Genomic DNA, 15,268 nt, shown 5'->3' on the forward strand with positions numbered 1-15,268 from the left:
AGATAGCCAATTATGTTTAATGACTTACAAGAGCTGCACATAGGTTTCTGCTCATAAAATATGGAAGAAAACTCTTGGCTTTAAAACCCTTAAGCTCACGTGCGGTCACAAGCATTCTCAGCCTCAAGTCTTAGAAATGCTATTTCACATGCTCGATTTTTAGTAGGACTGCATCTTAAATGGTCCTTGGGGAGAGAGCTAAAGAAGGGAACCATCTTAAACTGTGAAAGGGACTTCTTTGGAGAAAGCCAGGTACTCTTACCATCCCTATTATACAGAAAGATTAAGTAATTTACACAATATTACAGAGCTAAGCATCGGTTATATTCAGCCAGGAAAAAAGAGGTTAGGCTCTCTTACTTTAGACTACATGCAGAATTGCCCCACCTGTGCCTATATTTCCTTTAGCCTTTTAAAAGGATTTATTAAGCCATTAAAAATGAATGAAATATTAATTAAAAGGCACACAAATGCTAGTATTAAATAGAGTTAAAGTTAATGTACTTAAGTATTAAGAATTTCTAAAGGATAAAAAAATTGCTTAAATTCCCTTTAAAGGGAGCTAATGAATGTTTGGAACAACTGACCTGGTGCTTTCGTCACCAAGAAAAACTTCTCAAGGGGCAGACTGTAGCTAAGATCTCACCGTTGTGATCTTGAGAGGTGTTGACCTAGAGCCCTTGGGTCTGAGCCAGGGCCTCTAGCAGGATCAGGGGCACGCACAGGAAGGAGGCCTGTGGCTGCGGGGCCGGCTACGTGCTGCTGGTCTCATAATGAGTAAACCAGTGAGTTTTCAAAGCAAGCTTGTCCAACAGGCCTCCCCAACTCTTAGCCACTTTGAAACATCAAATAATACAACAGCAAATTTAATTTTTTTATATGATAGCATTAAGGACAAATAAAACCTGCAGGAGTAATAAGTTTTTAAAAATTGAAGAAAGGTATTGTGGAAAATTTTTTAAATAAATAAGAAAGAGAACATGAGAAAACTGTTTTCTATAGGTTGGAAATGTAATAAAGGAGAAGTTCTCCAGAAAATTTCCCCAGCAGGGCCTCAAGTCTTAGTCAGGGCAAGGTGAGGGGTCAGAGGGATGGTAATAGAGGTTCTGGGATGCTGGGGGTGGGGATGAATGTGGGAGCAGTGGGGATGTCGGGGGAGGGTCTTGAAACCAGTGGGGATTCTGCCAGAAGAATCTGCAGATCCCCCAGAAAAGTCTGCAGGGGGAACAGTGCTTTTGTGCAAACACATGGACACCTTCCATCGAGTTCAGCCGCTTTTCAAAATATGCAGAACCGGCCTTCCTTCTGGATGACTTTAAATGACAGCTAGATAGCAGGCTCAATAAAGGTGTGCTTTGCAGGCCTCTGGGCTTGAGAACCTGGAATTAGAACACCTGGTCTTTTAGCTGGAGTTTTGCTCACACCATGGCACTGGCTCCAAATTCTAGCAGAACACTTAGGTCCTCTTGAGTGGAAACAGTGAGAAGCCTAGTCTAGCTACATGTCATCCATCAGACAGCTGATTTAGAGGATTCTTTTTGTGATAATTACACTTCACCATTCACGAAGTCTTCCTACATCTATTGTACAATATGATTCTTATGACAACCCTAAGATAAGTAAGGTAAACTAATGTAATTATCATCCCTTTTTTACAAGTGAGGCGACAAAGGCAAAGAAAAGCATCAGTGACTCCCCAGGGTGTCATATGTAACCATGGTGTTGTGTGTGCCATGCACGGCCTCTTATCCCTACCCCTACATCCCCCACCCGCCATCCCCAGCAAATTCACTGTAAGGACACCAGTCCTGTAAGCTATTGTACTTAATTAAATCACTGCCTCTAGGGTAGCAAAAGTTACTGTCAAACCCAGAGGGTCTGGCAATAACCCTGCTCCCTTCACAGTGAAATTTGAAAGCAGTGGTTAATCCACCATGCTGTAAATTAGCAATACAGAGTGGAAAGGTTAAATACATGACTTTGGAGAATTGTTGCTAGCTCAGTTGGTAAAGAATCCACCTGCAATGCAGGAGACCCCAGTTCGATTTCTGGGTCAGGAAAATTCCCTGGAGAAGGGATAGACTACCCACTCCAGTATTCCTGGGCTTCCCTTGTGGTTCAGCTGGTAAAGAATCCTCCTGCAATGTCTGATCCCTGGGTTGGGAAGATTCCCTGGAGAAGGGAAAGGCTACCCACTCCAGTATTCTGGCCTGGAGGATTCCATGGACTGTACAGTCCATGGGGTCTCAAAGTCAGAAACAACTGAGTGACTTCCACTTTCACTTTGAAAACTGTATAGTTCAGTTCAGTTCAGTCACTCAGTCGTGTCCGACTCTTTGCCAGTCCGTGGACTGTAGCATGCCAGGCTGTACATAGGTACACAAAATGTTAAATTAATCCTGGAAGTGCTATGATACAGTAAAAGAGCAGAAGTTTTAAAGAAAGATGTTCTGAATTTATTTTGTTTATTTATTTTTTGGTGCCTGGATAGGGACATGAACCCTGGACCCTCAGATTAGAAGCCTGATGCTCTACCAGCTGAGCTACCTAGGCTGTTAAGAAGATGTTCTGAATTTAAACCCTGGCTTCCCTGTTCACTCTTTTTGTTTGTTTGTTTGTTGTTTGATCATTTTATTTCTTTATTTAAAAAATTTCTGTTATACTGGAGTGTAGTTGACTAACAGAGTTGTGTTAGTTTAAGGTACACAGCAAAGTGATTCAGCTATACACACATGTATCTGTTCTTTTCAATTCTTTCCCCGTTTGCTGTTGTTTAGTCACTAAGTCATGTCTGCCTCTTTGCAACCTCATGGACTACTGCACACCATCCTTCCCTCTCCTTCACCATCTCCCTGAGCTCGCTCAAACTCATGTCCATTGAGTCAGTGATGCCATCAAACCATCTCATCCTCTGTCACCCTCTTCTCCTTTTGCCTTTAATTTTTCCCAGGATCAGGGTCTTTTCCAAAGAGTTGGCCTTTCACATCAGGTGGCCAAAGTTTCGGAGCTTCAGCTTCAGCATCAGTCCTTGATTTCCTTTAGGATTTACTGGTTTGATCTCCTTGTAGTCCTAGGGACTCTCAAGAGTCTTCTCCAGTACCACAATTCAAAAGCATCAGTTCTTCAGCACTCAGCCTTCTTTATGGTCCGACTCCCACATTCGTGCATGACTACTGGAAAAACCATAGCTTTAACTCTACGGACATTTTCAGGCAAAGTGATATCTCTGCTTTTTAATACACTGTTTAGATTTGTCATTTTCCCATTTAGGTTACTTCAAAATACTGAGATCCTTGTTGGTAATCTCTTTTTAATATAGCAATGTGTACATGTCAATCCCAGGCTTCCAACCTATTCTTGCCCTCACCTCCCACCCCCATCCCCTTCCCCAGCAATATTCACTGTTTAAAAGAATTCGGCTGAGTCACTTAACTTTGCTTAATTTCAACCCCTAAATCTACAAAATGGAGCTTTCATGACAAAACATTTCATTGGAATACGAAGAAACTCATATAAGATATTGTCTCTGAAGTCACTTTATAATTTTAAATTTTGAATTATTTCAAATCTGTTTGGGGAGGGTAACAGATCATTTCCCATCTCAAAAGATTGATTGTTGGTTTTCATATTTATTGTCTCTTTGCTTCCCCACGCCGCCCCTCTCGCTTATATTCACTGGCATATCACCATCATCTACAATATTGCCAGGCACTTAGTAGGCACTCAGCAAATATTTGCTGAATGAATAAGCATGAAAACCAATAGAAATAATCATATTGGAATTTAATTAAAGAGAAGAAGTTTTGAAAGATAACCTTCCTACTATAATTATTTAGACTGTCTCCCTCTAGCTTCCCAGGTCTAAGGGGAATGAAATGTGTGGTTAAATACACTTGCATCATTTCCACTTACATCTCCAATCGTCACTTTCTTATACCCAGTTAAGATAAATCACACAGCGCTTCCTCCCCATATTGTTTTCTGATCTTCAACAAGCCCTGCCAAGAGCTAGAAAGACAGCCCAGTGGGTCTCTTCTCTCAGCCCTGGGCACAGTGAAAAAAGAGGATTTGAAGTATTTGAAAGCATTTGTAAAAAAAAAAAAAAAGAAAAGAAAGAAATAAAAAAAATATATGTCACCCTTCTGGTCTATTTAACATTCTGTATCACCCATATTTCATTACCTTAGCTCCTCGCAATGACTATGAAATAATTTCCGGATTCTTTCCTTATCCATGGTTGCTGGTCAACATGAGTGATTTCATACTGATCAGTTTTTCTGATTTACTGGGAGTTGAGTTTCGGGACAGTCCTCTCAAATCCACTGAGGAACAAGAATGTCACCAACCTCTGTACCTCATTGATATTAAAAAGCTAATAACATTTATTAGCATTAAGGATTGACTTACCAATGTTAATATTTAAATCTGATAAATTAATGAGTTCTACTTTTGTTTATTTTTTGCATGCTTAAAGAATTCTAATCTGTCTAGAGGAAACGTCTCAGTTTTAGTTACTTTTCAGAGCAGCAAAATATCTGCAAGCAGGACTAGGAATATAGGTAAGAAGCCAAGAAAACCATAGTTGGAACAGTTATTGATTACTTGCTAAACTCTGGATGAGTGACTTCATTCTCCATATTTCTTTTGATTTCTGAGTTTTTTCAAAAAGGAAAGAATGAAGAGAGCCACTGATTTCCTACTTTGCAACATGATGAGAAGACAAATGAAATATTTTGATTTCTTACAGGTCTCAAGGAACCATAGGAGTTTGTTTGTTTTATTTCCATTTTATTATGTATTTTATTATGGATGACATTGAATATTTCAGGGCACTGCGGAGAAGGCAATGGCACCCCACTCCAGTACTCTGGCCTGGAAAATCCCATGGACAGAGGAGCCTGGTGGGCTGTAGTCCATGGGGTCACAAAGAGTCAGACACTTACTGAGCAACTTCACTTTCACTTTTCACTTTCATGCATTGGAGAAGGAAATGGCAACCCACTCCAGTGTTCTTGCCTGAAGAATCCCGGGGATGGTGGAGCCTGGTGGGCTGCCATCTGTGGGGTCGCACAGAGTCGAACTCAACTGAAGCGACTTAGCAGCAGCAGCGAAGTAACTTGGATTTTTTTGCCTCCAAGCCTAGTCTGTGGTCAGCCTCAGCATCATTTGCATTGCGGTAGCACAAAGGAAAGAAGTGGTATTTTGCTAGGTCACAGAGAGTGTCAGTGCCAAGTCAGGACCAAACACAGGCAATTGTTTAGCTCATAAAGCCCCAGAGCTTCCCGCGGATTATTTGTGGGTCACATCTCAACCTTATGTTTAATAACCACTACCACCGCAAAGATTGCTGATTACTCAGATGTTAAGCACAGCCATTATTTCTTTGCAAATAAAGGCTCTCCTCACAGAATAAAAAGACCACTTGTGCTTTCCAAGTAAAATCCTTTTATTATTAGATTCTGGATATTTGGTTACTTATACCGTATAATAATACTTATAATTCAATGATCTTAATAATAACAAAATAGCTGTAACTGATTGTTTGATAAAATACAGAGAATTCCAGAAACATAACTATGTTTTTACGAGATAAGTCATAGTATGAGGCTGGGAACATAATTTCTTTTCAGACCCTTTTCCCATGAGGCATATGGTAGACTTTCTTTTCCCACTTTGCTGCTCAATCCCACTCCTGTCTTGTGTGACAGCAAGAACTATCCCTTCAGCTTTACAAAGGGAGAACTAGTTTGAATTTTGTTTAGAATAAGGGATTGAGGCTGCCAACATTTTAAAAATGTATTTACTTATTCAGCTGTGTTGGGTTTTAGTTGCATCCTTCGGGATCTTTCGTTGCAATGCATGGACTCTCTAGTTGTGGCTCATGGGCTCAGTACTTGTGGCACGCAGGCTTAGTTGTTCAGGGGCATGTGGGATCTTAGTTACTCTGACCCGGGATCGCACCCAAATCCCTTGCATTGCAAGGAGGATTCTCAACCACTGGAACCAGGGAAGTCCCAAGGCCACCAACATATTGAAGCTACTCACATCATTCCCTGGTGCCTCAGTCAGTAAAGAATCAGCCTGCAATGTGGGAGAACTGGATTCAATCTCTGGGTTGGGAAGATCCCATAGAGGAGGAAATGGCAACTCACTCCAGTATTCTTCCCTGGAGAATCCCCATGGACAAAGGAGTCTGATGGGCTTCTGTCCATGGCACCACAAAGAGTCAGACATGACTGAGCAACTAAGCACAGCCCATCATTCTCAGCATCTGGTTTGCCATGCAAATCAAGGCAACAAAACAACAAACAAAAGTGTCCTGCTCCTTGAGAACCATAATGTCATTGTTAAAGAAAATGGCAACTCCCCAAGTATCAATTTTTTTTTATATTTGTCTTCATTGATGCCTACTGCACCCCACACAGAGAAAACCAAACTGTTTTCCCTTTTGAAAGACCAGGACAGCAACAGGCTGCACTGTCTCCCCAAATGGAAACTGGGGAATGATTTAAAATACATTGCATTGACTCCTTTGCAGCATTTTAATAGCACATTGGTGTGGTCCATGGAACTTCAGATAAGTAAGTCCTGAGTGAGTGCTGTCAGTAGAGCTTGCTTCTGGAATGTTCTGGGAGTAGCATTGAGATTTGGGGAATGAGAATGTCTTTTTTAAGGCAGCTACTGGAGAGAATTATTTTAATAACAACAACCTGGTGGTAAGTATCTACCTGGGGAAACTGGGGGTAAGTTGAACTCTCACAGTTCTAAGTCACCCTCCAATAAACCCTTATCGGGGCACAGCCACAGCCCCATCTTTAGTTCTTCTTGGACTTATACACATGTCCCTCTCATTCTGGCAAAAGGCAGTAGCATCATTCCATCTAGGCATGTTTTAGGATGCCTCCTGGAAACAGCTGTGTTGCCTGTCTTTGTGTGGATACAGTATTTTTTAAAATGAAAATCGCCATGGCAACAGCTGCAGTCACTTATTACAGAGCAGTGGAAGTGATGCTGGTATTTGTGAGGAAATCTATGCTCTCAGAATAATGTGCCCCTTACAATGGAGTGGATTTTTCCTGCAAACATTACCATTAAAAAAAAAATAAAAAAGTGTAAGAGTGTGTGTGAAAGAAATTTACCAGGGAACTGGAGAGTTCAGGGAATTGGTAAGCAAGAATGGAGCCTTTTATCTGTGGCCCCTGAGTTAAAATCAAACCATCTGCTATTAGCTATCAACACTGGGGTTCTAGGGAGAGCAGTGCTTATTTGTTTTTGACTCCCTGTTACCTAATATGGCACTCTAAATAGAATTGTTTAATGATGGTGATGATTAGAATTAATTGCAGCAGTTTTCTGCTGCTTTTAGCTCCACACCTTCCTTAAAGCATTGCTGCTGCTGCTGCTGCTAAGTCGCTTCAGTCGTGTCCGACTCTGTGCGACCCCAGAGACGGCAGCCCACCAGGCTCCGCCATCCCTGGGATTCTCCAGGCAAGAACACTGGAGTGGGTTGCCATTTCCTTCTCCAATGCATGAAAGTGAAAAGTGAAAGTGAAATCTCTCAGTCATGTCCGACTCTTCATGACCCCATGGACTGCAGCCCACCTGGCTCCTCCGTCCATGAGATTTTCCAGGCCAGAGTACTGGAGTGGGGTGCCATTGCCTTCTCCAAATTGGGGACTGTAGGAACTGATGTGCTCTCATCTCAGCCAAAAGTATAAAATAATTTAAGTTTGGTTTTCTTTCAACTCAGTTCTGAAATTAATAACATCTTTCATAGGCTCGTGCTTAATTTTCTGGCAATTTCTGTTTGCTAAGCATTAAGAAGGAGAGTGAAGAGGAAGCTAACAAAGAAAGATATGCCTTGACATATTTTCAAGACTGTTTATTATGAGGGAGCATCTGTGTGCTGAGTTTTGAATGAGTTTTTCATATTCCCTAAGCGTGATGTCACATTATTTAGTGATCAGTAACATAGACCGTGTTCTTGATGGACGCAATCAGATAATTCAACAGGAAGCATTTAACTATAAGGAAAGAGAAGAGTGATACCAACTGTGGGTAATTTATGGAAAATAAAACCTCAAAAGCTGAGGTCTCTAAGACTACAGATAAAGGAGCTTTGAGCACAGCACAAACATCCTTCAAAAACGAAATCCTTCACTCACTCCAAAACCTCTAACATCTGATGAGATGTTTCAGGTGTGCAAGTAGGCTGGGCGGGCAGGAGTGTGTGGTTACTTATGTCTCTGAGTGTGCATGTGGGATGAAAAGAAAATACGACATATTATTTGCTTCATCTCTCATAGTGTTCAAATCCCTTAAAGAAAAGTTATTCCATATATTTGTTGGCTGTTGGGCCCTAAAGTTTTAGTTGTATATTTCACTACCAAAATTATATTTCATCTAAACTTGGTTAAACTATGTTGTGCAATGGTTTGTTTTCTCCCATCACTCAGAAGAAGCAGAGAAGCCCAAGGAGAAAGATTTTTGCTCTGGGCTATCAGAAACATATTGCAAAAAGCTCCATCTCATCCTATTCCTGGAAATGACTGCAAAACATAAACCTTTCCCCCTTTAAGCCCAGTCACAAAGGACACAAAGGATTGTTTCATTTTTATTAGAAGGCAAGGAAGTATATTAGAATCCACTGAGCAGCAAGCAGTATGTCTATCTCTCTCCTTTCTGCTGCCAACTTTGTTTCCCATTCAAGTCAACCAAGCAACTGTTACACAAAATAAGTCAGAATTTGGGATTAGAAAATGATTGGATAGAGTCTCTCCAGAAAACTCTTTAGTGCTTATGATTTACATCCCCCTCATTTCTACATCCACAACCGGGTGTTGTTTTTGCTTTGGCTCCATCCCTTCATTCTTTCTGGTGTCATTTCTCCACTGATCTCCAGTAGCATACTGGGCACCTACCAACCTGGGGAATTCATCTTTCAGTGTCCTATCTTTTTGGGGTTCTCATACTGTTCATGAGGTTCTCAAGGCAAGAATACTGAAGTGGTTTGCCATTCCCTTCTCCAGTGGCCGTTTTGTCAGAACTCTCCACCATGACCTGTCCATCTTGGGTGTCCCTACACGGCATGACTCATAGTTTCACTGAGTTAGACAAGGCTGTGGTCCATGTAATCAGATTGGTTAGTTTCCTGTGATTATGGTTTTCAGTCTGTCTGCCCTCTGATGGAGAAGGATAAGAGGCTTATGGAAGCTTCCGGATGGGAGAGACTGACTGAGGGGGAAACTGGATCCTGTTCTCGAACCCAGGTCTCCTGCATTGCAGGTGGACACTTTAACCTCTGAGCTACCAGGGAAGCCCAGGGCATGCTCAGAAAATCTTTAATCCAATTTTCTGTCAATGGGCGGGGCTGTATTCCCTCCCTGTTATTTGACTTGAGGCCAAACTATGGTGGAGGTAATGAAGATAATGGCGACCTCCTTCAAACAGTCGCATGCACTGCTGCACTCAGTGCCCAGCCCTGCAGCAGGCCACCGCCAACCCACGCCTCCACCGGAGACTCCTGGACACTCACGGCCAAGTTTGGGTCAGTCTCTTGTGGGGTCACTGCTCCTTTCTCCAGCGTCCTGGTGCGCACAAGGTTCTGTCTCTGCTCTCCAGAGCCTGTTTCCCCAGTCCTGTATAAGTTCTGGCAGCTCTATGGTGGGGTTAATGGCAACGTCCTCCAAGAGGGCTTATGCCATACCAGGGTCTACTGCTCCCAGAGCCCCACCCCCGCAGCAGTCCACTGCTGACCCATACCTCTTCAGGACACACTCAAACACAGTTGTCTCAGCCTCTGTAGAGTCTCTGGGTCCTGATTTCATCCCTCCTACCATCTTGCTGGGGCTTCTCCTTTGCACTTGGATGTGGGGTATCTCCTCAAAGTCGTTCCAGCGCCACACAGCCACCACTCCAGTGCCTACCATCTTGCTGGGGCTTCTCTGTCCTTGGATGTGGGGTATCTCCTCACAGTACCTCCAGCACCAGGCAGCCACTGCTCCAGTGCCACACAGCTGCAGCACCACTCTTTGAATCAAGACAAATTGGAAGTGATCAAATGGGAGGTGGCAAGAGTGAACATCGATGTTTTAGGAATTAGCAAACTAAAATGGACAGGAATGGGTGAATTTAACTCAGATGACCATTATATCTACTACTGTGAGCAAGAATCCCTTAGAAGAAAGGGAGTAGCCATCATAGTCAACAAAAGAGTCTGAAATGCAGTACTTGGAGGCAATCTCAAAAATGACAAAATGATCTCTGTTCATTTCCAAGGTAAGCCATTCAATATCTCAGTAATCCAAGTCTATTCCCTGACCAGTAATGCTGAAGAAGCTGAAGTTAAACAGTTCTATGAAGACATATAAGACCTTATAGAACTAACACCCAAAACAGATGTCCTTTTCATTACTGGAATGCAAAAGTAGGAAGTCAAGAGATACCTGGAGTAACAGGCAAATTTGGCCTTGGGGTATAGAATGAAGCAGGACAAAGGCTAATAAAGTTTTGCCAAGAGAATGTACTGGTCATAGCAAACACGTCTTCCAGCAACACAAGAGAAATGGACATCACCAAACGGTCAATACCAAAATCAAATTGATTATATTCTTTGCAGCCAAAGATGAAGAAGCTCTATTCAGTCAACAAAAATAAGACTGGAAGCTGACTGTGGCTCAGATCATGAAACTCTTACTGCCAAATTAAGACTTGAATTGAAGAAAGTAAGGAAAACCACTAGGCCATTCAGGTATGACCTAAATCAAATCCCTTATGATTATACAGTGGAAGTAACAAGTAGATTCAAGGGATTAGATCTGATAGACAGAGTGCCTGAAGAACTATGGACAGAGGTTCATGACATTGTACAGGAGACAGTGATCAAGACCATCCCCAAGAAAAAGAAAGGCAAAATCGCTGTGGGAAGAGGCCTTACAAATAGCTGTGAAAACAACAGAAGCAAAAAGCAAAGGAGAAAAGAAAAGATATACCCATTTGAATGCAGAGTTCCAAATAATAGCAAGGACAGATAAGAAAGCCCTCCTCAGTGATCAGTGCAAAGAAATAGAGGAAAACAATACAATGGGAAAGACTAGAGATAGCTTCAAGAATATTAGAGATACCAAGGGGACATTTCATGCAAAGATGGGCACAGTAAAGGACAGAAATTGTATGGACCTAACAGAAGCAGAAGATATTAAGAAGAGGTGGCAAGAATACACAGAAGAACTATACAAAAAAGATCTTCATGACCCAGATAATCATGATGGTATGATCACTCACCTAGAGCCAGACATCCTGGAAACTGGGCCTTAGGAAGCATCATCAGAAACAAAGCTAGTGGAGGTGATGGAATTCCAGTTGAGCTATTTCAAATCCTAAAAGATAATGCTGTTAAAGTGGTACACTCAATGTACCAGCAAATGTGGAAAACTCAGCAGTGGCCACAGGACTGGAAAAGGTCAGTTTTCATTCCAATCCCAAAGAATGGCAATTCCAAAGCATGCTCAAACTACCATACAATTGCACTCATCTCACATGCTATAAAGTAATGCTCAAAATTCTCCAAGCCAGACTTCAATAGTATGTGAGCCATGAACTTCTAAATGTTCAAGCTGGATTTAGGAAAGGCAGAGGAACCAGAGATCAAATTGCCAACATCCACTGGATCATCGAAAAAGCAAGAGAATTCCAGAAAAACGTCTACTTCTGCTTTATTGACTATGCCAAAGCCTTTGACTCTATGGGTCAAAAGAAACTGTGGAAAATTCTGAAAGAGATGGGAATACCAGACCACCTGACCTGCCTCTTGAGAAATTTGTATGCAGGTCAAGAAGCAACAGTTAGAACTAGACATGGAACAACAGACTGGTTCCAAATTGGGAAAGGAGTATGTCAAGGCTGTATACTGTCACTCTGCTTATTTAACTTATATGCAGACTATATCATGTGAAATGCTGGGCTGGATGAAGCACAAGCTGGAATCAAGATTGCTGGGAGAAATATCAATAACCTCAGATATTCAGATGACACCACCCTTATGGCAGAAAGTGAAGAAGAACTAAAGAGCCTCTTGATGAAAGTGAAAGAAGAGAGTGAAAAAGTTGGCTTAAAGCTCAACATTCAGAAAACGAGGATCATGGCATCTGGTCCCATCACTTCATGGCAAATAAGATGGAGAAACAATGGAAGCAGTGACAGACTTTATTTTCTTGGGCTCCCAAATCACTGCAGATGGTAACTGCAGCCATGAAATTAAAAGATGCTTGCTCCTTAGAAGAAAACCTATGACCAACCTAGACAGCACATTAAAAAACAGAGATGTTACTTTGCCAACAAATGTCAGTCTAGTCAAAGCTATGGTTTCTCCAGTAGTCATGTATGGATGTGAGAGTTGGACTCTAAAGAAAGCTGAGCACTGAAAGATTGATGCTTTTGAATTGTGATGTTGGAGAAGACTCATGAGTGTCCCTTGGACTGCAAGGAGATCAAAACAGGAAATTCTAAAGGAAATCAAGGACTGGAGCTGAAGCTGAAGCTCCAAAACTTTGGCCCCCTGATGCAAAGAACTGACTCATTTAAAAGACCCTGGTGCTGGGAAAGATTGAAGGAGGGAGGAGGAGGGGATGACAGAGGATGACATGGTTGGATGGCATCACTGACTCGATTGACATGAGTTTGAGTAAGCTCTGGGAGTTGGTGATGGACAGGGAGACCTGGCATGCTGCAGTCCACGGGGTCACAAAGAGTCGGACACGACTGAGCGACTGAACTCACTGACATTTCTACACTTCATCTAAACCAACCTAATCAGCTTATTCATGACATTGCATTATATCTTACTTGAGAGTCTCAAAAGGAAGGTAACCCTAACAACTTCATTTTCGTTAAACTAGGCAAAAAGGAAGGACATGCTGATTTAAATCCTGATGCAGGAAAGGGAACTTTAAAAGAATGCAGCAACAAAGAATGGAGATAATCATTTTCTTCATGGATTTGGTAGCCTCAGGCAGATAATTTGATAACAGTTGTCAGTGGAGAAGGAATCACCATTTGGCATGAAATGCATCTGAGTATAATTAATTTCTCATTAATAAATGTATTGAATTTTGTTGAACCACTTCTGAAGCTAAAAATATAAGATACTATTGGGAGATCCTTGGGTCTGCAAAAGGATCAGGTCTACCTTTTTCGTGTGCTTAGGTCATAAGAAACCACTGCCCCAGTTCTTGTGTGTTTTAAAGCACAAGTCATGTGTTCAAAGAGAACTCATCAAGGCTCACATTTCTGGAGGACATCTGTTTTCAAGTTTGCCTTGGTAGGTCGGCGTCCTTCATTTTGCACCCAGAAAAGTCTCCATTTGGTATGACATCCCATTCTGATAGAAAAATAACGTTTTGATTATCCAGAAAATTTAGTAGCAGCCAAGGACAGATATGCTACTTCCTGCCAGATAACAGGCAAAACAGTCTACCCTTCAAACACAAACATTTTCTTAAGCCTTTGGAAAGGACTGGAGGACAGTTGACTGTGTAAGTTCTTCAGTTTCAATATCCCTTTGGGCTTTTATTTACTTATTTTGCTGGTTTGCTATTAAGTAGAGATACAAAAAAAGAATTAAAGAAATATACAGATAGATGCTTTAAAGATCTCACTTTACCTATAAAGATTACTTAAGGGAAGAACTTACCTATTGGGATCACCACATAAAACTAACCTTTTAGTGATGCACAAATTTGCCTACAGTTTACTAGGAGGAGAGAGGGGGCAACCCAGGAGGTTTAGAAACAGGTTCTAATGCAGGTCCTACCACTTACTAGCCATGTGTAAGGCTACATAGCTTAACTTTCCGCAATGTCCGCAATTTCTCCTTGTAATATGCAGATAACATTATCTCTCCTGTGGGACTATTGTCGTTGTCTGGTCCTAAGTCATGTCCAACTCTTTGCAACCTCATGGACTGCAGCACGCCAGGCTTCTCTGTCCTTCACTATCTCCCCAAGTTTGCTCAAACTCGTGGGGATATTATAACAATTATAAATAACATATACGAAATGCTGATCACAGTTCTGGCTCGCAAGAGGCCTTCAATAAACGGCAGCTATTAGTATTGCAATGCGGAAAGCCCAAAGTCCAGTAGAATTTTAACACGGAACACTTTGCAGGAGCAGACCATCCATGCTTTCTAAATTCAGTATTTAAGACTCTAAAATTATGTTGGCTTTGCACGGACTGATCACTCAATTGACCAACAAACTGCCTTTGGGTATCTTGCTGGTTTATTTTATTATGGTTGGAAGAGAGAGAAGTTACTATTTTTTTTCTCTGTCATCATTTTGGTAATTTATTGAGTTCTTTTTTTAAATCCAGAAGTTTGAAGGCAGGACATTTTAAAAGTAAATGGTTTAATAGAAGCAATGTTCTCTTTCCTGTCCACTGTCCCCTACACAGACTGGTTAGTGCCAAGGCCTAAACTGTCAGGCAATTCCAGGGAAGAAGATGGCAGAGGCACTTGTCCAGTTCCCTGAGACTTTCCATTTCATTACAGTCCCCAAATTCTGGCATTAGGCCGGAGGGGATTATCATACTTTTCCTGCAATGAGGCTACCTGGGGCCTCACTATCACATCCCGTATGCATCCATGGTGCTATAATCTCTAATTATGCAATGACCTCCTCCTGATAATGTTTTATTAGCATTAAGTGATAAAGCAGGTTTTTAACATACAAAAGCATGGATTTTGCTATTTCTCAGAATAAAATTTTTAAGTCTCTTTCTCTCTCTAACACACACACACACACGATGGATATAACTGCTACACACTCCTCTATTGTTTTCATCTAAATGGCATTCTCCTCTCCTATCACTCACTCATTTCTGTTTCCATTTGGATGCTTTCTAATAATGGCCCTGAAGCATTTTTTTTTAAATTGGATTTTCCAAGAAGGTGGGGATAGGTTTAAATAAAAATCTAGTGAATAGATTTAATCCAGAGGAGACAGTGAGGTATAATTCTGCCCTTTTTCTCAAAGACTTTGTGATTTCTATATCCCCTTAGTCCCACTTAAGTAAAGTTCAACACTAGCTGGTAGCATACTCAGTAAGTGGTGGGTAGAATGATAATGCAAGGGACCTGACCGAAGAAATACAACAACAACAACAAAAAACTGGAGAAAGAGACAGACAGAGAAAGAACGAGCTCCCTACCATAAAAGGAGCAAGTGGGAATTATTCAAAAGCAGCCTTCACCACCTGTCACTTGCCCTTC

General features: G+C 41.5%; 1 protein-coding gene and 1 non-coding gene across 5 annotated transcripts in view; one reads left to right on the forward strand and one right to left on the reverse strand.

The window, feature by feature from the left end:
* The window catches only part of SLC9A9 (solute carrier family 9 member A9), a 651,239-nt gene that overhangs the window by 284,327 nt on the left and 351,644 nt on the right, over positions 1-15,268 (forward strand). The gene's annotated exons all lie outside the window — the stretch shown is intronic.
* On the reverse strand, positions 2,481-2,553 carry TRNAR-UCU (transfer RNA arginine (anticodon UCU)). Its single transcript has one exon. It is a non-coding gene; the product is annotated as a tRNA-Arg (tRNA).

This window comes from Ovis canadensis, chromosome 1 (assembly GCF_042477335.2).
Source record: "Ovis canadensis isolate MfBH-ARS-UI-01 breed Bighorn chromosome 1, ARS-UI_OviCan_v2, whole genome shotgun sequence".
Taxonomy (NCBI): Eukaryota; Metazoa; Chordata; class Mammalia; order Artiodactyla; family Bovidae; genus Ovis; species Ovis canadensis.